Source organism: Chrysemys picta, unplaced genomic scaffold, assembly GCF_011386835.1.
Source record: "Chrysemys picta bellii isolate R12L10 unplaced genomic scaffold, ASM1138683v2 scaf315, whole genome shotgun sequence".
Lineage (NCBI taxonomy): Eukaryota > Metazoa > Chordata > Testudines > Emydidae > Chrysemys > Chrysemys picta.
This window is the reverse complement of record NW_027053022.1, coordinates 32,492-55,786: the sequence shown is the minus strand read 5'-3', so window position 1 is coordinate 55,786 and position 23,295 is coordinate 32,492. Positions and strand designations below refer to the sequence as shown.

At 49.0% G+C, this 23,295-nt stretch overlaps 1 pseudogene; it reads right to left on the bottom strand.

The window, feature by feature from the left end:
• Nucleotides 1-67: 67 nt before the first annotated feature.
• Nucleotides 68-21,136, bottom strand: LOC135978576 (centrosomal protein of 164 kDa-like; annotated as a pseudogene).
• Between the last annotated feature and the right edge of the window lie 2,159 nt (nucleotides 21,137-23,295).

The following is a 23,295-nucleotide window of genomic DNA, read 5'->3' as shown; positions in this document are numbered from 1 at the left end:
GGTCCAACCACTAGACCCCCCCCATAAGCGCCACAGCTCCCCCTTCTCCTCCACTGGGTACATAAAACTACAAGTCCCAGAATCTCTTGCTTCCCCCGTCCCATCTCCTGAAGGGGCAGCCAATGGGCCGGAGCCGTTTGCTGATTGGCAGGTGCGCGTGCCAGTGGGGGGGAGCCCGTGCCCGGCGCGAGTTGGCAGCTGGCGATGGCCCAATGTACAGGCCCAACCACTCGGCCTTCTTCACTTTAAAGCGCTGCCCGTAGGCCGACAGGAACTCGTCCATCTGCTTGTCCAGCTCCTGCTTCAGCTCCTCCAAGGCCGCCTGTTTCTGGGGGTCCTCGCCCCGCAGCTCCCCCCGGCAGCGCTCCCCTCCTGGCGTCGCTTCATCTCCAGGGGCTTCACTCTCAGACAGCTGCTCATGCTCTGGTGGCCACGGTCCTGCCGGGAGGGGGGCGAGATCGTCCATGAGGGACGGGAACTAGCATTACCCAGCCACAGGGGGAACTTCTGCCTCACACACCTGTAGCCCCCTCAACTCCAACCTACAGCCCCCTGCTAGCCCAGCCCTGCCCCCCGTCAGTCCTGTCGGTGCCCCTCACTCCCGACCCGCAGCCCCTCTGCACTCACCAGCTGCTGCACAAATTGTTCATATTCCCTCCTGGCAGCTTCTACTGCTTTTCTGTTTGCCTTCTCTCTCATCTCTGCCATCTCCGCCATCTGTGGTGGGAGAGGGAAAAGGGTAGGGGTGGGGATGGGATCCCCTCTGAACTGGGAGCCCCCCTTCCCCCACTCACCACCTTCTCCTAATTCCTCCAGGACCCTGCTTGCTGCTGTCACCCCCCCACTGGTGCCCCACTGGTGCCCCCTTTGTGGTGCCCCCTCCTGGCCCCCTAGTGCAATTGGCCAATGGCGGGTGGACCTGGGCTGAGAATGAACTGAAAACTGTCGGACTGGGATTTGGGCTTTCAGACCTCCCTAACCCCTTTGTATTGTTTTCAAATCAGTGGGGAAATGAGGGGAATCACCCAAAATTGTCCCCTCTACACATACGGACTGTATCAGGGGAGGAGAAAATCTTTAAAACAAACACAAAATATGAAAATCAATTTTTCTCCTACTTGTTGAAAATGAAAGCCAATGAAATTTGTCACTGAGCGATGCAGGGGGTAGCTCGGGGCGCAGGGGCCAGGACCGGGTTATTTATTGACTGACGTCGATGGGGTCAGGGCTGGATTCTGATCTCGGTGACCCCGCTGTAAATCAATCAACCTATGTGTCCTTTTGGACACTCACCTTCTCCCCATTCTTCCTAATACACCACCTCTATCTAATCTATCTATCTATCTATCCCCACACACCCCCTCTATCTATCGATCTATCTATCTATCTATCCCCACACACCCCCTCTATCTATCTATCCCCACATACCTCATCATCTATCTATCTATCCATCCATCTATCTTGAGTGGATCACTGCAGACTACGTGGCTCTGGGAAGAAGGATAAAGGATTTGAGGCACAAGTGGTGTTCTCGTCCATCCTCCCTGTGCAAGGAAAAGGCCGGGGTAGAGACCGTCGAATCGTGGAAGTCAACGAATGGCTACGCAGGTGGTGTCGGAGAGAAGGCTTTGATTCTTCGACCATGGGATGGTGTTCCAAGAAGAAGGAGTGCTAGGCAGAGATGGGCTCCCCCTCTCCACGAAGAGAGGGAAGAGCATCTTCACCAGCAGGCTGGCTAACCTAGTGAGGAGGGCTTTAAACTAGGTTCACCGGGGGAAGGAGACCAAAGCCCTGAGGTAAGTGGGGAAATGGGATCCTGGGAGGAAGCACAAGCAGGAGAGCGCAGGGGAGGACTCCTGTCTCATGCTGAGAAAGAGGGACGATCAAGGAGTTATCTTAAGTGCCTATACACAAATGCAAGAAGCCTGGGAAACAAGCAGGGAGAACTGGAAGTCCTGGCACAGTCAGGGAACTATGATGTGATTGGAATAACAGAGACTTGGTGGGACAACTCACATGACTGGAGTACTGTCATGGATGGATATAAACTGTTCAGGAAGGACAGGCAGGGCAGAAAAGGTGGGGGAGTTGCGTTGTATATAAGAGAGGAGTATGACTGCTCAGAGCTCCGGTATGAAACTACAGAAAAACCTGAGAGTCTCTGGATAAAGTTGAGAAGTGGGAGCAACAAGGGTGATGTCGTGGTTGGAGTCTGCTATAGACCACCAGACCAGGGGGATGAGGTGGATGAGGCTTTCTTCTGGCAACTAGCAGAAGTTGCTAGATCGCAGGCCCTGGTTCTCATGGGAGACTTTAATCACCCTGATATCCGCTGGGAGAGCAATACAGCGGTGCACAGGCAATCCAGGAAATTTTTGGAAAGTGTAGGGGACAATTTCCTGGTGCAAGTGCTGGAGGAACCAACTAGGGGCAAAGCTTTTCTTGACCTGCTGCTCACAAACAGGGAAGAACTAGTAGGGGAAGCAAAAGTGGATGGGAACCTGGGAGGCAGTGACCATGAGATGGTCGAGTTCAGGATCCTGACACAAGGAAGAAAGGAGAGCAGCAGAATACGGACCCTGGACTTCAGAAAAGCAGACTTTGACTCCCTCAGGGAACAGATGGGCAGGATCCCCTGGGAGAATAACATGAAGGGCAAAGGGGTCCAGGGAGAGCTGGCTGTATTTTAAAGAATCCTTATTGAGGTTGCAGGAACAAACCATCCCGATGTGTAGAAAGAATAGTAAATATGGCAGGCGACCAGCTTGGCTAAACAGTGAAATCCTTGCTGATCTTAAACGCAAAAAAGAAGCTTACAAGAAGTGGAAGATTGGACAAATGACCAGGGAGGAGTATAAAAATATTGCTCAGGCGTGCAGGAGTGAAATCAGGAAGGCCAAATCACACTTGGAGTTGCAGTTAGCAAGAGATGTTAAGAGTAACAAGAAGGGTTTCTTCAGGTATGTTAGCAACAAGAAGAAAATCAAGGAAAGTGTGGGCCCCTTACTGAATAAGGGAGGCAACCTAGTGACCGAGGATGTGGAAAAAGCTAATGTACTCAATGATTTTTTTGCCTCTGTCTTCACGCACAAGGTCAGCTCCCAGATTGCTGCACTGGGCAGTACAGCATGGGGAGAAGGTGACCAACCCTCTGTGGAGAAAGAAGTGTTTCGGGACTATTTAGAAAAACTGGACGTGCACAAGTCCATGGGGCCGGATGCGCTGCATCCGAGGGTGCTAAAGGAGTTGGCGGGTGAGATTGCAGAGCCATTAGCCATTATTTTTGAAAACTCATGGCGATCGGGGGAGGTCCCAGATGACTGGAAAAAGGCTAATGTAGTGCCCATCTTTAAAAAAGGGAAGAAGGAGGATCCGGGGAACTACAGGCCAGTCAGCCTCACCTCAGTCCCTGGAAAAATCATGGAGCAGGTCCTCAAGGAATCAATTATGAAACATTTAGAGGAGAGGAAAGTGATCAGGAACAGTCAGCATGGATTCACGAAGGGGAAGTCGTGCCTGACTAACCTAATTGCCTTCTATGATGAGATAACTGGCTCTGTGGATGAGGGGAAAGCAGTGGATGTGTTATTCCTTGACTTTAGCAAAGCTTTTGATACGGTCTCCCACAGTATTCTTGCCGCCAAGTTAAAGAAGTATGGGCTGGATGAATGGACTGTAAGGTGGATAGAAAGCTGGCTAGATCGTCGGGCTCAACGGGTAGTGATCAATGGCTCCATGTCTAGTTGGCAGCCGGTTTCAAGTGGAGTGCCCCAAGGGTCGGTCCTGGGGCCGGTTTTGTTTAATATCTTTATTAATGATCTGGAGGATGGTGTGGACTGCACTCTCAGCAAGTTTGCAGATGACACTAAACTAGGAGGCATGGTAGATACACTAGAGGGTAGGGATCGGATACAGAGGGACCTAGACAAATTAGAGGATTGGGCTGAAAAAAACCTGATGAGGTTCAACAAGGACAAGTGCAGAGTCCTGCACTTAGGACGGAAGAATCCCATGCACTGCTACAGACTAGGGACCGAATGGCTAGGTAGCAGTTCTGCAGAAAAGGACCTAGGGGACACAGTGGACGAGAAGCTAGATATGAGTCAACAGTGTGCTCTTGTTGCCAAGAAGGCTAACGGCATTTTGGGCTGTATAAGTAGGGGCATTGCCAGCAGATCGAGGAACGTGATCGTTCCCCTTTATTCGACATTGGTGAGGCCTCATCTGGAATACTGTGTCCAGTTTTGGGCCCCACACTACAAGAAGGATGTGGAAAAATTGGAAAGAGTCCAGCGGAGGGCAACAAAAATGATTAGGGGTCTGGAGCACATGACTTATGAGGAGAGGCTGAGGGAACTGGGATTGTTTAGTCTCCAGAAAAGAAGAATGAGGGGGGATTTGATAGCAGCCTTCAACTACCTGAAGGGGGGTTCCAAAGAGGATGGAGCTCGGCTGTTCTCAGTGGTGGCAGACGACAGAACAAGGAGCAATGGTCTCAAGTTGCAGTGGGGGAGGTCCAGGTTGGAAATCAGGAAAAACTATTTCACTAGGAGGGTGGTGAAACACTGGAATGCGTTACCTATGGAGGTGGTGGAGTCTCCTTCCTTGGAGGTTTTTAAGGCCCGGCTTGACAAAGCCCTGGCTGGGATGATTTAGCTGGGAATTGGTCCTGCTTTGAGCAGGGGGTTGGACTAGATGACCTCTTGAGGTCCCTTCCAACTCTGATATTCTATGATTCTATGAATTTGGGGGCTCGTCCGGGATGACAACGCCTGCAGAGGTACCGGCAGCTGCTACGGATCGTTCCCCTTCGAACCCCATGGCGCCACAATAGAGGTAAGAGACCTTTTAAAATCTCTATTGGGGTGTCAAGGAAGGACTGTCCGTGGAGCCGTCTGTCCCTGTTGGGCTCACGCCATCCAAACTTATTGACTGTGCAGCAAGATCTGATGCAGAGCGGTTCTGGGGCATTGTTTTGCCGCCCCCAATAAGGTAGTTGTATGTGGTTCTGGGACCTGTTAGTTTGGCCGCCCCCATATGCATATAAAAAATGCATAGGTATGCACCTGTGCTGAGGGGTTGTTACCGCCTCAAGAGGGGTTGTTACCGCCTCATAGTGTATTGAGTCTGGACATAAGGTACAGATGCATCGTGGTATTTGGAAATAGAGGCCTTGGGTGTGGGTGTGTGTGTGTGTGTGTGTGTGTGTGTGTGTGTGTGTAAACACCAGTGCGAATTGAGAGTTACCAGAAGATGCCCAGAGTACTCTGCGAAGTCTTTTGGCTCGTGACCAGAACTACTCTAACACAAGCCCGGTAACTAGAGGATCTTTTAGGAGATCTGACTCACGGTGGGCTGACTCGGCCTGGCATCGTCCGGCAAGGAAGCTACCTGGGTCTAGGAGTGTGTGAACCCATCTTCCCTCCCCTTTCCTCTCTGTGTGAGCCACTGACAGTCTGATCATCTCGCTGGATGCAAAGAGAATGAGCGGCGCCGTCTCTCTGAGACTAGCCGACGCTCTTTGCTGAAGGGAGGTGTAGGAGGGTTGTGGTCATCCTCGTTAGCCTCTCCTGTGAGAGTATTCTCTAGGGAGTTGTGACAATGCGGTTCTGGCGGGACCCAACCGAGAGTGCCAACTCAGGACAAATTGCTCAAACAGGGCAGTTACAGCCCAAGGCCGGGGTTCTTCCACCTCTAAGGCAAACCAAACCAGCCAGACTAAAACTTCGGTCTCATCCCACTGGCTAACCGCAAGTCTCACAAGCAATCTCCTTAGACACTCCAGTTTCCCAGTATTACCACCAGTGCCACTCGTTATGGGGACAAATGGTTATGAAAACCAATACCCCAGTAAAAGAAAAAGGTTCTCCTGATCCCAAAGGACCAAGCCCCAGACCCAGGTCAATATACAAATCAGATCTTACCCACAAATCACGCTGTTGCCAATCCTTTAGAATCTAAAATCTAAAGGTTTATTCATAAAAGGAAAAAGACAGAGATGAGAGTTAGAATTGGTTAAATGGAATCAATTACATACAGTAATGGCAAAGTTCTTGGTTCAGGCTTGCAGCAGCGATGGAATAAACTGCAGGTTCAAATCAAGTCTCTGGAATACATCCCCAGCCGGGATGGGTCCTCAGTCCTTTGTTCAGAGCTTCAGTTTGTAGCAAAGTTCCTCCAGAAGTAAGAAGCAGGATTGAAGACCAGATGGAGATGAGGCATCAGCCTTATATAGTCTCTTCCAGGTGTAAGAACACCTCTTTGTTCTTACTGTGGAAAATTACAGCAAAATGGAGTCTGGAGTCACATGGGCCAGTCCCTGCATACTTTGCTGAGTTACAAGGCGTATCTGCCTTCTCTCAATGGGTCCATTGTATAGCTGATGGTCCTTAATGGGCCATCAAGCAGGCTAGGCAGAGCTAATCTCAGCTTGTCTGGGATGTCACCCAGAAGCATAGCATAAGTTTGCCATACAGACAGTATAGAGCCAATATTTATAACTTCAACTACAAAATTGATACACACATATAGACAGCATAATCATAACCAGTAAACCATAACCTTGTCCTAGGCACCTCATTTGACCCCCTTTATACAAGATTTGCGTGCCACTACAGGACCTTGGTTGCAACAATGATCTAGACGGTCCCAGTTTATGTCAATAACGTCACACCCCCAACGCAAAATTGATGCAGGAAGGGATGACACAAACATCACTGACTGCATCCCAAGAGCTCCCCATCCTGGGTTCTGTCTCACTACAGCTAGTATTGGGGTAGGAGCCATACCAGTGTGTAACAGAAATGGTTTATCAAAATCATGTTCAACCACATGATTGAACCTCTTTACAAACTCAAGGTAAAACTTAGTTAGAACAATAGTGGATTGGATCTGCTCTGGCAGCATGGTTCCTGTATGTGTCATGTGATCTTGCCAAGAGCTAAAGAAAACAGCTACTTTATCCATACAAGCTCGGGCAAATGTTTGGAACCCAATTAACATCGAATAAATGCAGATATTAATGTTCTTCATAGTACAGGAATCTTGGCATTTAGCCATGAAAGCAATATGGTAGTGTGCCTCAGTCTTCCTTTTCATACAGCACATTAGGTCTGGAATGCCTTTTCCCTTGTGAAAAGTTCCCATATTGTTTATAGGCATTAACTGTGAAACCCCAGTGTAACAAGGCCTTTTAACATAACGTGTGTTCTCATGTATTCCTTTTAACATGTTCAAGGGATTCTCCAAAAGATTAGGCACATTGTATATTTTTACAGTTTGTGGCAATAGCAACACATTCATTACAAAATTTAGCAATAACAACAAGTTCATTGCAAGTGTCCATCTACAATCATGTTTGTCATGCCACACCTTTGGCTCAATACCATTGGAGTTTGGGCATTTTAGGGTTAACCTGTGGCTTCCCTTTGCAAAATTCAGTTTTCTCTTTCCTCCTTGTCCTGCAGGATCAAACCCTGATTTCTCTTGCTTAACAGAATTCACTGGCTGATGGGGTGGGCCCTCTGTGCTAACAGCTATTACCAAGTGTAAGCGGGGGAATGGTCCCGCTATTGTGGGGAAATTTCCTGACTTCTGCACTACCCCGGTGAGGTGGGCAAGCGAAAGGATCTGAGTCCCCGCTCCCACTTCCTTTACCCAGAGGCCTCCCTGCCCTTGAGGGCTCCCCTTCCACTCTCCTGTCTGGCTGAGTCCTCGTAACCCCAACAAGGCTGGGCCCAGGATTCCTGGGGGGCTCGACCCCCAACCCTGCTGTGGTCACCTAGGACAGGGGCTAGGGTGTCCCCACTCCGGGGTACTCTCTTTACACTGGGCACCTCCCTGACCCACTGATTATTCCATACAATTTAAAGCAAATACAAGTTGTTTAATTAACAATTAATCTAAAGAAAAGAACAAGGAAAAATGGGAAAGGTTAAAGGAAAACACATCACCCTGCTCTGTGGCAGGGAACATCACAACCAGTGTCTCTGGAATGTCAGGGCAGGTCACAGTCTGCTTCTTGTAGGTCCCAGGCCTCCTTCTCAGGCCCAGGCCGTGCTGCAGAGACGCTGCGGGTTGGACACTTGCAATGGTGGTGGCCACACACCTCCGGGCTTTGAGTGGTGGGACCCTTCTTCCCAGCGTCAGCCCCCCGTAGGGTTAAGGTCCCCCTCCCGGTCTTGCCTGCAAGGGCCCTTGTCTGGGGGTGTCTTTCTGTGCTGGGCCCTTTGACCAGGTTCCCCCTTGGCTGGCCCCACTTGCTCACCACACCTGGCTCTGCGGCTGCAGCTCTGCTCCCAGCACAGGATCTGCTCTCCCTGGGCTGCGTCTCTGGCTCTGTGGCTGCAGCTCCACTCCCAGCACAGGATCTACTCTCCCTGGGCTGCGTCTCTGGCTCTGCGGCTGCACCTCTGCTCCCAGCACAGGATCTGCTCTCCCCGGGCTGCGTCTCTGGCTCTGTGGCTGCAGCTCCACTCCCAGCACAGGATCTGCTCTCCCTGGGCTGCGTCTCTGGCTCTGCGGCTGCACCTCTGCTCCCAGCACAGGATCTGCTCTCCCTGGGCTGCGTCTCTGGCTCTGGATCTGGCACGGTTCTGCTCTCCAGCTCAGCTTGGGCCCCTGCTCTCTCCTTAGCTCGGCCCCACTCAGTCTGACTCAGGCCATTCCAGTTCACACGGAGGACGGGACCCCCTCTGGCCTCCTGACTCCCTGATTAGCCTGCCCGCCCTGTCAATCAGGCTGATCTGGAGCATTGGCCTCTCCCCATGGTTCCTGGGGACTGTCAGTCTCAGGCTCCTGATTTGCCCTCGACCCTTCCCCTTTTAGTGCTGGGAGCTAGCCAACCAAAACACCCCCACTGAATGTTAATAAGGGGGCAACAGTCCCCTTACATTCCCCCTTGCTAAAATACTGCCACATCCACAATATTTACACCGGTACATCCGGGCCCCATGGTAACAACATAACCCATGTCATTGTATATCAACAACCCATTAACAATTATCAAAAGAACATTTAACATATTTAACATTCCACATCTACTTCTTAATACCATACATAACAATATTCATTAAAACACTACATAGAACCAATAACATAATTATCTCTAAGTCTAACAGGAAGTACACCCTTATTAGCCCTCTGGGACCTTCTTAAGACTGGTGGTTCGTTACCCATATTTTCTATTTCCCTATCCTCGGGTAATACTGGGTCAGTTTGAAGGATCTGGCCATTCTCGTTAGGGTTTGGGTTTGCCCCACTCGGTCCCTCTCTATATTCGGTTTGTGGGACTAGAACCATTTCCCAATTGGTTTCAGCCTCCTCGGGGTGTACTGATCTACGCCTCCTATGGTCCCTGTCTGGACTAAGAGTGCAATGTTTCAACTGGTCCCTATGTACTACTCTCTCAGGACCTCCTCGTTCAGGCCGGATGGTGTAAACTGGTAGCTCAGGATTGTTGTGAGCGACTACAATGTGGGGATTTGACTCCCATTTGTCCTGTATTTTATTACGCCCCCGGTGTCTATGGTTACGAACTAGTACACGGTCACCAGGCCTGATGAGAGCCCCACTGGACTTGCGATCATAAGTCCTTTTCCTACTCCGGGCTGTGTCTTTAGTTGTATTGAGAGCAACGTCACAGGCTATCTTCAGCCTGTCATGGTGACCTTTGACCCAGTCATCCAAATTGGTCACCTCATCCTCCTCAGGGCCCTCTCTGTCCAGAATATCCAATGGCAACCTGGGATCCCTCCCAAACATGAGATAAAAAGGAGCGTAACCTGTCGACGAATGGACATGGCTGTTATAGGCCAACACCAGCTCAGGAAGATGTTCCTGCCAGGCTCGCTTCTTTTCTGGCGGGAGCGTTCTTAGCATGTCATGCATTGTCCGGTTAAATCTCTCGCACTGAGCATTTCCTTGCGGGTGATAGGGTGTTGTTCGGCTTTTGGCTATGCCATACAATTTACACAATTCAGATATCACCTCTGATTCAAAATTCCTCCCCTGATCCGAGTGTAACCGTGCCGGACAACCATAGTACACAAACCAGTGTTTTATGAGGGCTTCAGCCGTTGTCCGCGCTGTCTGGTTTCTAGTTGGAACTGCAACAGTGAATCGGGTGAACATGTCCGTGAGAACCAGTATGTTCTCATACCCCTCTGAAGATCTCTCTAGCCGTGTGTAATCCATCGCTAGGACCTCCATTGGGGCAGTCACATTAGTACAGGTCAAAGGGGCTCGGTTGGGAGGAAACACATCCTTGGCTAAGGCACACCGTTTGCACTGACGGATCCACACTTGCACGTCGCTACCCATCGTGGGCCAGTAATAGTTTCTCCTCATTACCTCCAGAGTGCTCCTGTCTCCAAAATGCCCCCCATGATCATGCCTGGCTTCATAAACTTGACGGCGGAGTGACACAGGCACCACTAACTGCCACACTTCTTCACCATCTCGGGGATGATATGTTACCCGGAACAGCACTCCACGATGTAATCTAAGTCGTTCCCACTGTCTGGCTAGCTTCTTAGACTGGGGGTATCTGGCCCCAAATCTCCGGTCTGGCCTCGTTTGGCTCATGACTGCCACTAAGACAGGTCCAACATCACCTTCTCGTTGCAGAGTTTGAATCTCCTCCCATGAGTACCCCGAGATTATTGCGCTCTCTCCTCTTACCAGGTTTTGTACTGCATCCTTTACCGTCACTTCGTCCTCGGGCTTTGGATTCTCTAGCCACAAACACGTACGCACAACATCTGCAGGAATGACTAGGAAGTCTTTCTCCAGATCCTCGCCCTCTTCTGACTCCTCCTCCAGAGGCAATCTAGACAGGGTGTCAGCATTGATGTTCTGCCTTCCAGGTTTATACTGTACTTCAAAAGTGAACTCAGCGAGTTGGGCCACCCAGCGGTGTTCAATTGCACCTAAGTTAGCCGTTGCCAGGTATCGGAGTGGATTGTGGTCTGAGATTACCGTGAATTTAGAGTACACTAAATAATCCTTAAATTTTTCAGTGATAGCCCACTTCAAGGCCAACAGTTCTAGTTTAAAAGCACTGTAGTTTTTGTCATTTCTTTCTGACCTCCTCAGCCCTCGGCTCGCATATGCGATCACACGCTCGGCCCCCTCTTGCTTCTGGCTGAGCACCGCACCTAGGCCGTGCAGGCTCCCGTCTGTTGTCACTATAAATGGCAGGCTAAAGTCAGGATATGCAAGCACAGGTGGTGACATCAGCCGATGTCTTAATTTGTCAAAAGCTGTCTGACAGGCATCATCCCACACAAAACATTGATCCCTTCCCTTCCTTTGGGCAGGCTGGCCCACTAGTCCATATAGTGGTGCAGCAATGTGTGCAAACTTTGGAACAAATCGTCTGTAATAGCTCATGAAACCTAGAGCCTGCCGCACTTGCTTGGCATTCTTGGGGACCGGCCAATTTTCCAGCGCCCTGGTCTTCTCTTCATCTACCTGGATTCCATCCTTTGAAATCACATGGCCCAAGAATTTGACTTTTTCACGTAGGAGGCAGCACTTACTTGGCTTCAGCTTCAATCCATGTTCCTTCAATCGTGTGAAAACCAAGTCCAATTTTTCCATATGACTCTCAAAATCCTTGGAAAACACAATAACATCGTCCAGGTATATCAGCAAAGTGTCTAAGATATAGTCTCCTAACACCCCCTCCATTAGTCTCTGGAACGTAGCAGGTGCATTACACAAGCCGAATGGCATACGTGTCCATTCAAACAGCCCAAACGGAGTCGTCACTGCTGTCTTTTCCCGGTCTCGTTCTTCCACTGCAACCTGGAAATAACCAGAAGTTAAATCGAGGGTTGAAAACACTCTTGCACTTCCTAATGCATCCAGTGACTCTTCCACCCGGGGTAGCGGGTAGGCATCCTTGTGCGTTACCTCATTCAGTTTCCTGTAGTCACAGCAAAATCGCACCCCACCATCTTTTTTTATTACAATCACTGCGGGTGATGCCCACGGACTGTGGCTTTCTTTAAGGACACCTTGAGTCACTAGGTCCAGAATGTGTTTTTTTACCTCCTGGAACACTCGTGGTGAGATCCGCCGGTGTCTCTGTTTTATCGGGACAGCATCTCCAGTGGCTATTTGGTGTGTCACTGTGGTGGTGTAACCAAAGTCCCGCTCATCCCTGGAAAAGACCTCTTGATGTTTCTCCAGTAGCGCCCGCAAACGGCCAACCTGTGTAGGGGTTAGCTGTTGGAGGTCCACTTGGACTGGAATGGGTAGCTCTCCATCAGGTGCCGCTTGCGATGTGGTAACCTGTGTGCCTTTTTTTACTTCTATCACCCGCAGCTCATCCCCATTTTCTTCCAAGGCCACCCCCAATGGGGGCACCACTCCTTCAGGACGGTGTACCTCTGCCACTCTGGTTCGGGGGTACAATTTTATGGCCTTCTTACTTGAGTTTAACAGCCTGACTGGCACTTTTCCTTTGCTGGCATTAGCAAGTACATTTGCAACCAGGAGCCCATTAGGGAGACTGGCCCCAGGTGTTGGCTCGACAAGCACTCTGTATCCGTCAAAGTCGCTTGGCACCCGGCAGCGCCCATCAATAATCTTCTCACTCCAGGGAGGTATAACCACCTTCTGTCTCCCTGCCACCTTAACATAGCCAATTTGTCCCGTTGGACCCGGGAAACGTCCATGTCTCTCCACTTGGGCTAGTACCCGCTTCAGTGTAGCGTCCTTCCTAGGCTGCCCGTGACGGTTCATCTCCAGGGTTCCTTCTCCTACCAACAGTAATTCTTTCAGCTCTCTTATAATATTCATCCCGAGAATTCCCGGTACTCTGTTCTCCATTAAAGTCTTTCCTGAAGCTGTGTCCTTTAGGATAAAAATGCATTTCCCAGGGATTGTTCGACCCATGTACCCTACATCAGCTTCAAGACACCCCACCACAGGGATGGCAAGTCCATTAGCTGCCGTTAGCTGTACAAATCGGGTATTATGCATTGTCAGATCTCTCTCTTTTAAGTAGTTTCGGAAATATGATTCAGAAATAGTGGTGACTTCTGAGCCAGTGTCTATCAAACAGCGGGTTCTCACCCCTGCTATGGTTATATCCACTGTCAAGCAGTCCCCGAAAGCTCGGCCACAGAAGTCGTTGAATACACTAACATCATCAGGGTCCTTTTCCTTGCTGCTGACACACTGCCCTTTTCCTAGGGACAGCCGTAGAAACCCTTCAGTCCCCACTTGGCCTTCTGATGGTTGGCTGCTTGCTCCCGGTGCCTTTTGAATTTCAGGCGCCTGGGACTCCAGTCTCCTTCTCAGTGTACAATCTCGGCTAGTATGTCCTGGCCTTTCGCAAGTATAACAAATGTATCTTCCCAGCTCGTCCTTCAGTGGAGATCTTCGGGATCCTGGGGCCCTTGGATATCTTGGCATATTAGTGGGAGGTTTTCCTTTCATCACCTCAGTCATCACTTTCAGCATCTCCCCCTGCTGGACCGCCAGTTTTTGGACAGCTTCACTCAAGCTTTCCAATGTTAGCTGTGTTTGGGGCAGGGCCTTTTCCCCAGCAGCTGCATTCACAAGGCCGCCACTTCGTGTACGGGGGTTAGTCTTTGCTGTCTCTGCCACAGGAACTTCCTCTTCTTCTGACCACATAATAGCAGCCTGCATGAGTTCATGGAACTTCTTACTGGGCTCTTCCTTAAACCTCCTTTTCATTTCACGGCGGAGGGAATCATCCTGGAGCCCCAGCACTAACTGCTCTTTCAGAACCGTATCTGGGTCTGGAACTCGCTGAGGGTCTCGCCGCTCCACTCTGCTCATTTTCTCCTGGAGGTCATATGCATATGCCCGGATAGTTTCACCGGGCTCCTGCTTTCTCTCAAAGAACTCCTTTAGTCGGGTTCCAATAGGTACCTTGTCCCCATACACTTCTAGGAGGAGTTCAAATATCTTTTCCACATTTTTTTTGTCTGCCACTGCCATGAACTTTACTGTGGCCTTGGCCTGGCCCTTGAGGTGCTCCTCTATGAAGTCCACATGATCTTCTTCAGGTACTCTTAGCACACGCAGAGCCGCCTTCACAGACTTGACCCACTCCTCTACTGTAATGTCTCCTGGTCTAGTCGGGAAGCCACCAAACTCCGTGACCTTCCGCTCCCGTGGGACATAAATAGTAGGGGGTTTCTTAGCTTCTGCTGTCTGTTGCTCTATTACTGCCTTGGCCAGCGATAAGGCTTCTCTCTGTTCAGTTCTAGCTTGCTGTAATGCCTCCGCTTGGTCTGATAATCTGCGCTGAAGTTTAGCAAACTGGGTTCGTAGTTCTTCAATTCCAGCCATGGTAGGGTGCTCAACTAGGCCCGGACCATGCTACTAGAACTTAACCAGAAAACCAATGGGATGGACCCTGTGGATAGGATCCTGTTCGTGACGCCAATTATGTAAGCGGGGGAATGGTCCCGCTATTGTGGGGAAATTTCCTGACTTCTGCACTACCCCGGTGAGGTGGGCAAGCGAAAGGATCTGAGTCCCCGCTCCCACTTCCTTTACCCAGAGGCCTCCCTGCCCTTGAGGGCTCCCCTTCCACTCTCCTGTCTGGCTGAGTCCTCGTAACCCCAACAAGGCTGGGCCCAGGATTCCTGGGGGGCTCGACCCCCAACCCTGCTGTGGTCACCTAGGACAGGGGCTAGGGTGTCCCCACTCCGGGGTACTCTCTTTACACTGGGCACCTCCCTGACCCACTGATTATTCCATACAATTTAAAGCAAATACAAGTTGTTTAATTAACAATTAATCTAAAGAAAAGAACAAGGAAAAATGGGAAAGGTTAAAGGAAAACACATCACCCTGCTCTGTGGCAGGGAACATCACAACCAGTGTCTCTGGAATGTCAGGGCAGGTCACAGTCTGCTTCTTGTAGGTCCCAGGCCTCCTTCTCAGGCCCAGGCCGTGCTGCAGAGACGCTGCGGGTTGGACACTTGCAATGGTGGTGGCCACACACCTCCGGGCTTTGAGTGGTGGGACCCTTCTTCCCAGCGTCAGCCCCCCGTAGGGTTAAGGTCCCCCTCCCGGTCTTGCCTGCAAGGGCCCTTGTCTGGGGGTGTCTTTCTGTGCTGGGCCCTTTGACCAGGTTCCCCCTTGGCTGGCCCCACTTGCTCACCACACCTGGCTCTGCGGCTGCAGCTCTGCTCCCAGCACAGGATCTGCTCTCCCTGGGCTGCGTCTCTGGCTCTGTGGCTGCAGCTCCACTCCCAGCACAGGATCTACTCTCCCTGGGCTGCGTCTCTGGCTCTGCGGCTGCACCTCTGCTCCCAGCACAGGATCTGCTCTCCCCGGGCTGCGTCTCTGGCTCTGTGGCTGCAGCTCCACTCCCAGCACAGGATCTGCTCTCCCTGGGCTGCGTCTCTGGCTCTGGATCTGGCACGGTTCTGCTCTCCAGCTCAGCTTGGGCCCCTGCTCTCTCCTTAGCTCGGCCCCACTCAGTCTGACTCAGGCCATTCCAGTTCACACGGAGGACGGGACCCCCTCTGGCCTCCTGACTCCCTGATTAGCCTGCCCGCCCTGTCAATCAGGCTGATCTGGAGCATTGGCCTCTCCCCATGGTTCCTGGGGACTGTCAGTCTCAGGCTCCTGATTTGCCCTCGACCCTTCCCCTTTTAGTGCTGGGAGCTAGCCAACCAAAACACCCCCACTGAATGTTAATAAGGGGGCAACAGTCCCCTTACACAAGTCCTCCCTTTCCCAGCCAGGCAAGTAATTTGCACTACCCCAGACCACAGCCAGTCCACCAGTTTTCACATCCTTAACTGCTATCATTTCCAAGGCTGGACTCTGCCTTAAAGAGATACCACACAAATCCAAAGAGTCTGCGGGTGAGACTTTGCTCGCTCTCCCCCGCATCCTCAAGCATTCAGCCATAAAACTGCTCTGCTCTGACACATCAGTAACCAAATCTGTCCTCAAACCCTGAAGCACAAACTGCTCATTTAAAGAATCAGAAAGGAGACATTCCTGTTCCAACACCATTGTCTCCCCAACAGGTTGGCCCCACACAGGCACTTGGTTATAGGGCTGCCTCAATTCCTTAACAACTTTTACTTCCTCTGAGACCTTCTCAAAGCTACCCACACTGGATCTTTTAAAAGGAAAGTCAGTGGATCCATTCACAACAGACAATTTTTGGCTGCTAGGAACTGAAACTTCCTTGATTAAATCACTCTCACACCCTTCAGTTGCAGGGAACTGCTTGCACCGAATACCATGAGGATTCCTTTCTCCAGGAGCTTTTCTAAGCAGCAATTCACCCCTCACAGAAATTCTGCCCTTACCCTCTTCACCTAGGGCTTGCTCTAAAGGAACACTTTCCTGAGCAACAACAGACTCTGTCTGGGTCTTACTTACATTCAGGATCACCTTTGGCCCATCAGGCAGATCTCTACACAATCCCCTTTCAGGCGAACCCATAGACTTCCTTGATAAAAGGTTAGAAATATTTCCCTTCTCTTTGCCACACACAAGCTTAGGAATTTTTTCCTTTTTGCTACAAGTTGTTAAACTGTCCGTAGGTACCACAACCAAATTACCTTTCTGCTCTCCTTGTGCCCTGGCTAGGGTATCACCCTGATCAGACAGAGTTGTTACACCCTTCTCCAACCACACATGAGCAACAGGCCAAATACAAGCACCAGAATTGTCTGGTCTCTGGGATTTTGCTAAGACACTAACTGGATGCAACCTAGTTACGGTGCCATTCTCCCCAGCAGATGCAAACTTAGGACCATTCCCTTCCTGGGCTTTAGTTAAATCCAGAACCAACTCTGAGACAACTAAATTACTCTCAACCATCACAGGCCGAAAGGCACCTTCTGTCTGCTCCACAGACAAAAAAGAGTTGGCGACGCATTTTCCTTTACTAGACATACAGTTTGGGATTTCATTTCCCTTGTCCCAGCACACCCGGCTGTTCACAGACAACTGCTTGGAGACTGGGGTAGCTTCCTCCATAGGCAAGTCAATACCCCTGACAGACACAGGCACATTTCCTTCACTGTCACTATTCTTCGCACAGGAAACAGATAAGGTATAGGGACACTCATCTTCCACTCTCCTTGCCTTCCCAAACTGCTGACTAGATAAAGCCATCAGCTCACAAGACTGCCTAGGCTCATCCAAAATCTCCTTGTTCTCCTCTCCCTTCGCTTGATCTAATTCCAGGTTTACTTCTGAGACATTAGATAGACATTCAGAAACTTCATTCACAGCCAAACAGCTACTTTCCAAAGACAAACTTTTGGAGAAACCCTCCATAGGCATAACCTTAGGATCAATCCTCTCTTGTGCCTGGTTTGTATTAACTTGACTGACCATAGCTTTAATATCATTTCCAATCATAATATCCTTAGGGATTATGTCTTTTACTCCCACAACCATGGTGCCCTCCAATCCCTTCCATTTCAGGTGGATTTTAGCCAAAGGCACCCCGACAAAATACTTGGATAAGGCTACAACAGTTACATCTTCACCTGGCAAATAATCTTCCTTCCTGACAAGACTTGCTTTAACCAGAGTAATATCTGCTGCGGTGTCCCTCCATGCCATACACCTCACTCCATTCACTTCGGCACTGCTAATAAACTCTGCGTTATTTCCCCCATATTTAGCTTTAATGTGAGTTTTAAGGTCAAATTCTTCAGAGACCACAGAAACAGCATTTGCACACAGGGCACCAATGCTGGGCTCTGTGTGGCTTGCCTGTGAGTTTACAACAACAGGGTTAGCATTGGCTGTGGCATTTGGGGTTGCTGGTTTTGGGCTGCCCTTCAGTGTCGGGCAGTCTGGTCTCATGTGGCCCAGCATACCACAGCGATAGCATGTAACCTGTTCCGTTCTGGGATGTGAGTTCCTACCCTCTGGGCCCCCTTGAACTCTTTTAGAAGAGTCAGGTTTATTTTTAAATCCTTCCCTCCTCTTGAACTGGGGAGAATGGTGATCAGTTTTCCCCGGGGTTTTACACCCTTCTCGAGCCCTGTTTTGGGTATGGGCATCCGCAATCTCTGCTGCCCGTAGGACTGACTCAGGGTCCCTGTCACACACAGCTGCTCTCACATTGTCAGGCACAATGTCTAAGAACTGTTCCAAAGTTATTAAATCCAGCAGTTTTTCAAAACTCCCATGCGCCTTAGCTCCCATAACCCACTATGTCACAGGAGTGATCCTTAATTTCTGAGCCGCTAGCGCGGACAGGGCATCCTCCCTGTGTGTGTAATTAAAAAATGGGTGGGGAACAGTCTAAGCATTCCCTCTCACCCCCTAAGGGTACCCCAGCTTATTTCATGTACGTACATTATGGTCCGAAAACCTGCAGGTATTTAGAGAATTGAAATCTTTACACGCGTGCAAATCCATCTAAACAATGGCCACTAGAAGGTACCTTCAATTTAAATAAACTTACATATCTCAGAAAAACCCTGGCTTCGCCAAAAGCCTCTGATACTCAGTGGGAGCAATTTGTCTATTGGTAAAAGAAAGCGACAAAGAGACTCCATGAGTCTCGGGTGCGGAGTCTAAAAGTGATATATTAAATATCACTAAGGCTAAAAAGGCATTGCAGTAAAATCTAGCAAGTTCAAAAATTCAGAATTTCCTAAATAACCAGCTAATGGCCATTCAAAATGATCTTGAGCATCAGGCTTGGCCCACTGCCCTTACAGACACATCAGAAGTACCATCTAATCTGTGGCCATAAAAACATACTTGGAGACTTTCTGGGTGAAAGTGCGGACGTTCTCAGTGCTCCTTCCAAGCATATGAACCGGTTAGGGGGGTGTGGGCTCCCACATACCGAATCCTGCCGGGTCCATGAAAAAAATGCATGTGGAATTGGGTAATTCACCAAAACATCTAAAAAATTAAACTACCTGGTATGCCCAATCAATTTTTAGTCAGTGCTCCTAAAATTACACCTGACATTTAAATAAAGTTAGAAAGTCAATGGACATTTTGGCCGTTAAAACCCCCACAGCTTCAGTGTATACGTAAACTAAAACCAAAAAAAGTTGTCACTGTTCATAATTACGTTTGCTAAAAAAATAAAAAACAAAAAACTACCCTAACAAAACATTTACTTTTCCAAGCTAATAATAACTGTGTGTATATTAATGCCACCACATTGCACGACATATATTTTAATCTCACTACCACTGCAGCAATCATATTATCTACTGGCCTGCAAATAAAGTTTTGCAAATAGCCCTTAAGTTCCAAAGACCCTTTAATTAAACTAGTTTAATACCAAAATCAATTTCAAAATTTGCTTTCACTGTTACCAAAGGTTCAAAAAATCTCTAAAGTACAGAAGCAAATTCACATGCTTCAAAATATATATCAAGTTAAAAAGTATGTCTTTCATACAGCTTATAAAATGTCCACCTTATGTACTAAATATAATATATTATGTTTTATAACTAAAAATGTACAACAACCCCATCATATTCTCGCTATAAAAATGTTATTGCTTGCATTGTTGTTAGCTAGTGTAAAAGTATGTTATTATTATTGTAGAAAACATAATAATAATAATACCTTTCATGTCCATGCTCATCATGCATTATCATTACATCCAATCAAACCCTCTAAGATTAAAGCATCCAATGTAAAATCTAAATTCCAAAACTTAATGCAAATAAAAATTGAAAAATATTGGTTGTACTAGTAGTACAAAAGTGGGGGTTGTGGAAGCAGAGAAAAAACTGACAGGAAGGGGATTGCAAAGCATGACAGTTTGTTAGCAAGAGTCAGGCTAACTGTAACCCTAATAACGCGAGATTTGTAGACGCGAGGATTGTGTGAGGCGAGTGGGAAAGAACTGTGTGAGAAGTTGTTGCGATCTTGTGTAGATAATGTGTAGAAAATATTGTATGTAGACTAGAGTCAAAACAAGTGAGAAAAATAAGATATCAAGATGGCCTATGTATAAACGAAATGCAGCTGTTGCTTATTATTGTTTGTAATGAAAGGTATAAAGGTTTGCTGTAACTGTTTACCACTAGAGAGACCTGTTTAGCTCTCTCCCTCTACGCAATTGTTAGAGAAAATCAAGTATCTGACTTGCTGTACCCAAACAAAAAGTGAGAACTCTGTTATTCTCCAACACTATCTATCTATCTATCTATCTATCTATCTATCTATCTATCGCCACACACCCCATCTATCTATCTATCTATCCCCACACGCCCCATCTATCTATCTATCAATCTACCTATCTATCCCCTTGAATACAGAGGTTCCCAGTGCTGAGGGCTGGGACAGACCCTTTACCCGAGTGAGGTGTGATGGTTCCTTCCCGCTGTGTGTCCCTCCACAGAAGGGGCTCCTGATCTGAACACCCTGCCCTGCTCTCCCGCTCATCCCCCTGACCTAGGGTGTTGGTGCCTGTCTTGCTCGAGGCCACCTACCATCCAAACTGGGGCCCACCCAGCTGCCGAACCCTCCCCCGCATCAGGCCAAAGCCCCCAGCCAGAACCCCAATGGCCACTGCTTCCTCCAGCTCCACTACAACTACACTCGCCCTGATGCCTACTCCGATAGCCGCACCCACCACTGCCAGGAACCACCCCCCGACCCATGGCCAGGCCCAACCACTCGGCCTTCTTCACATTAAAGCGCTGCACATGGGCTGTCAGGAACTCGTCCATCTGCTTGTCCAGCTCCTCCTTCAGCTCCTCCAGGGCCGCCTGTTTCTGGGGGTCCTCACCCCGCAGCTCCGCCCGGCAGCGCTCCAGCAGCTCCTGGCGTTTCCCCTCCAGGCATCGCTGCATTTCCGCAGGCTTCACACTCAGGCAGCGGCGCATGCTCTGGTGGCTACGGTCCTGTGGGGAGCGGGAGAGATTGGCCATTAGGGACGGGTTCTAGTGTTTCCCAGCCACAGGGGGCACCACCATGTCATGCACCCACAGCCCCTTCAATTCCGACCCACCACAGCCCCGTGCTATCCCATCCTTGCCCCTCCGCCCCCCCAGCTCTGCCGGTGACCCTCACTCCCGACCCGCAGCCCTTCTGTGATCACCAGCAGCTGCACAAATTGTTCATATTTCCTCCTGGAGGCTTCTACTGCTTTTCTCTTTTCCTCCTCCATCATCGCTGCCATCTGTGGTGGGATGGGAAAAAGGGTGGGGGATGGGGATGGAACCATCTCTGAACTGGGAACCCCTCTCCCCCCACTCACCATTTCCACATTCCTCCAGGGCTCTGCTCGCTACTGTCATCTCCCCACTGCCCCCTGACCCCCCACATTCCCCCAGAGCCAGGGACAGCCCCCTAATGATTCATAGATTCATAGATTCTAGGACTGGAAGGGACCTCGAGAGGTCATCGAGTCCAGTCCCCTGCCCGCATGGCAGGACCAAATACTGTCTAGACCATCCCTGATAGACATTTATCTAACCTACTGTGACAATGCGGTTCTGGCGGAACCCAACTGAGAGTGCCAACTCAGGACAAATTGCTCAAACAGGGCAGTTACAGCCCAAGGCTGGGGTTTTTTCCACCTTTAAGGCAAACCAAACCAGCCAGACTAGGACTTCGGTCTCACCCCACTGGCTAACCGCAAGTCTCACAAGCAATCTCCTTAGACACCCCAGTTTCCCAGTAATACCACCAGTGCCACTTGTTATGGGGACAAATGGTTATGAAAACCAATACCCCAGTAAAAGAAAAAGGTTCTCCTGATCCCAAAGGACCAAGCCCCAGACCCAGGTCAATATACAAATCAGATCTTACCCACAAATCACGCTGTTGCCAATCCTTTAGAATCTAAAATCTAAAGGTTTATTCATAAAAGGAAAAAGATAGAGATGAGAGTTAGAATTGGTTAAATGGAATCAATTACATACAGTAATGGCACAGTTCTTGGTTCAGGCTTGCAGCAGCGATGGAATAAACTGCAGGTTCAAATCAAGTCTCTGGAATACATCCCCCGCTGGGATGGGTCCTCAGTCCTTTGTTCAAAGCTTCAGCTTGTAGCAAAGTTCCTCCAGAGGTGTGAAGCAGGATTGAAGACCAGATGGAGATGAGGCATCAGCCTTATATAGTCTATTCCAGGAGTAAGAACACCTCTTTGTTACCTCCTTACAGCCAAATGGAGTCTGGAGTCACATGGGCCAGTTCCTGCATACTTCCCTGAGTTACAAGGCATATCTGCCTTCTCTCAATGGATCCATTGTACAGCTGATGGTCCTTAATGGGCCATCAAGCAGGCTAGGCAGAGCTAATCTCAGCTTGTCTGGGATGTCACCCAGAAGCACAGCATAAGTTTGCCATACAGACAGTATAGAGCCAATATTCATAACTTTAACTACAAAACTGATACACACATATAGACAGCATAATCATAACCAGTAAACCATAACCTTGTCCCAGACACCCCATTTGACCCCCTTCATACAAGATTTGGGTGCCACTACAGGACCTTGGTTGCAACAATGATCTAGACGATCCCAGTTTATGTCAATAACGTCACACCCCCAACACAAAATTGATGCAGGAAGGGATGACACAAACATCACTGACTGCGTCCCAAGAGCTCCCCATCCTGGGTTCTGTCTCACTACAGCTAGTATTGGGTTAGAAGCCATACCAGTGTATAACAGAAATGGTTTATCAAAATCATGTTCAACCACATGAGTGAACCTCTTTACAACCTCAAGGTAAAACTTAGTTAGAACAATAGTGGATTGGATCTGCTCTGGCAGCATGGTTCCTGTATGTCTCATGTGATCTTGCCAAGAGCTAAAGAAAACAGCTACTTTATCCATACCAGCTCGGGCAAATGTTTGGAACCCCATTAACATCGAATAAATGCAGATATTAATGTTCTTCATAGTACAGGAATCTTGGCATTTAGCCATGAAAGCAATATGGTAGTGTGCCTCCGTCTTCCTTTTCATACAGCACATTAGGTCTGGAATGTCCTTTTCCCTGTGAAAAGTTCCCATATTGTTTATAGGCATTACCTGTGAAACACCAGTGTAACAAGGCCTTTTAACATAACGTGTGTTCTCATGTATTCTTTTTAACATGTTCAAGGGATTCTCCAAAAGATTAGACACATTGTACATTTTTACAGTTTGTGGCAATAGCAACACATTCATTACAAAATTTAGCAATAACAACAAGTTCATTGCAAGTGTCCATCTACATCATGTTTGTCATGCCACCCCTTTGGCTCAATACCATTGGAGTTTGGGCATTTTAGGGTTAACCTGTGGCTTCCCTTTGCAAAATTCAGTTTTCTCTTTCCTCCTTGTC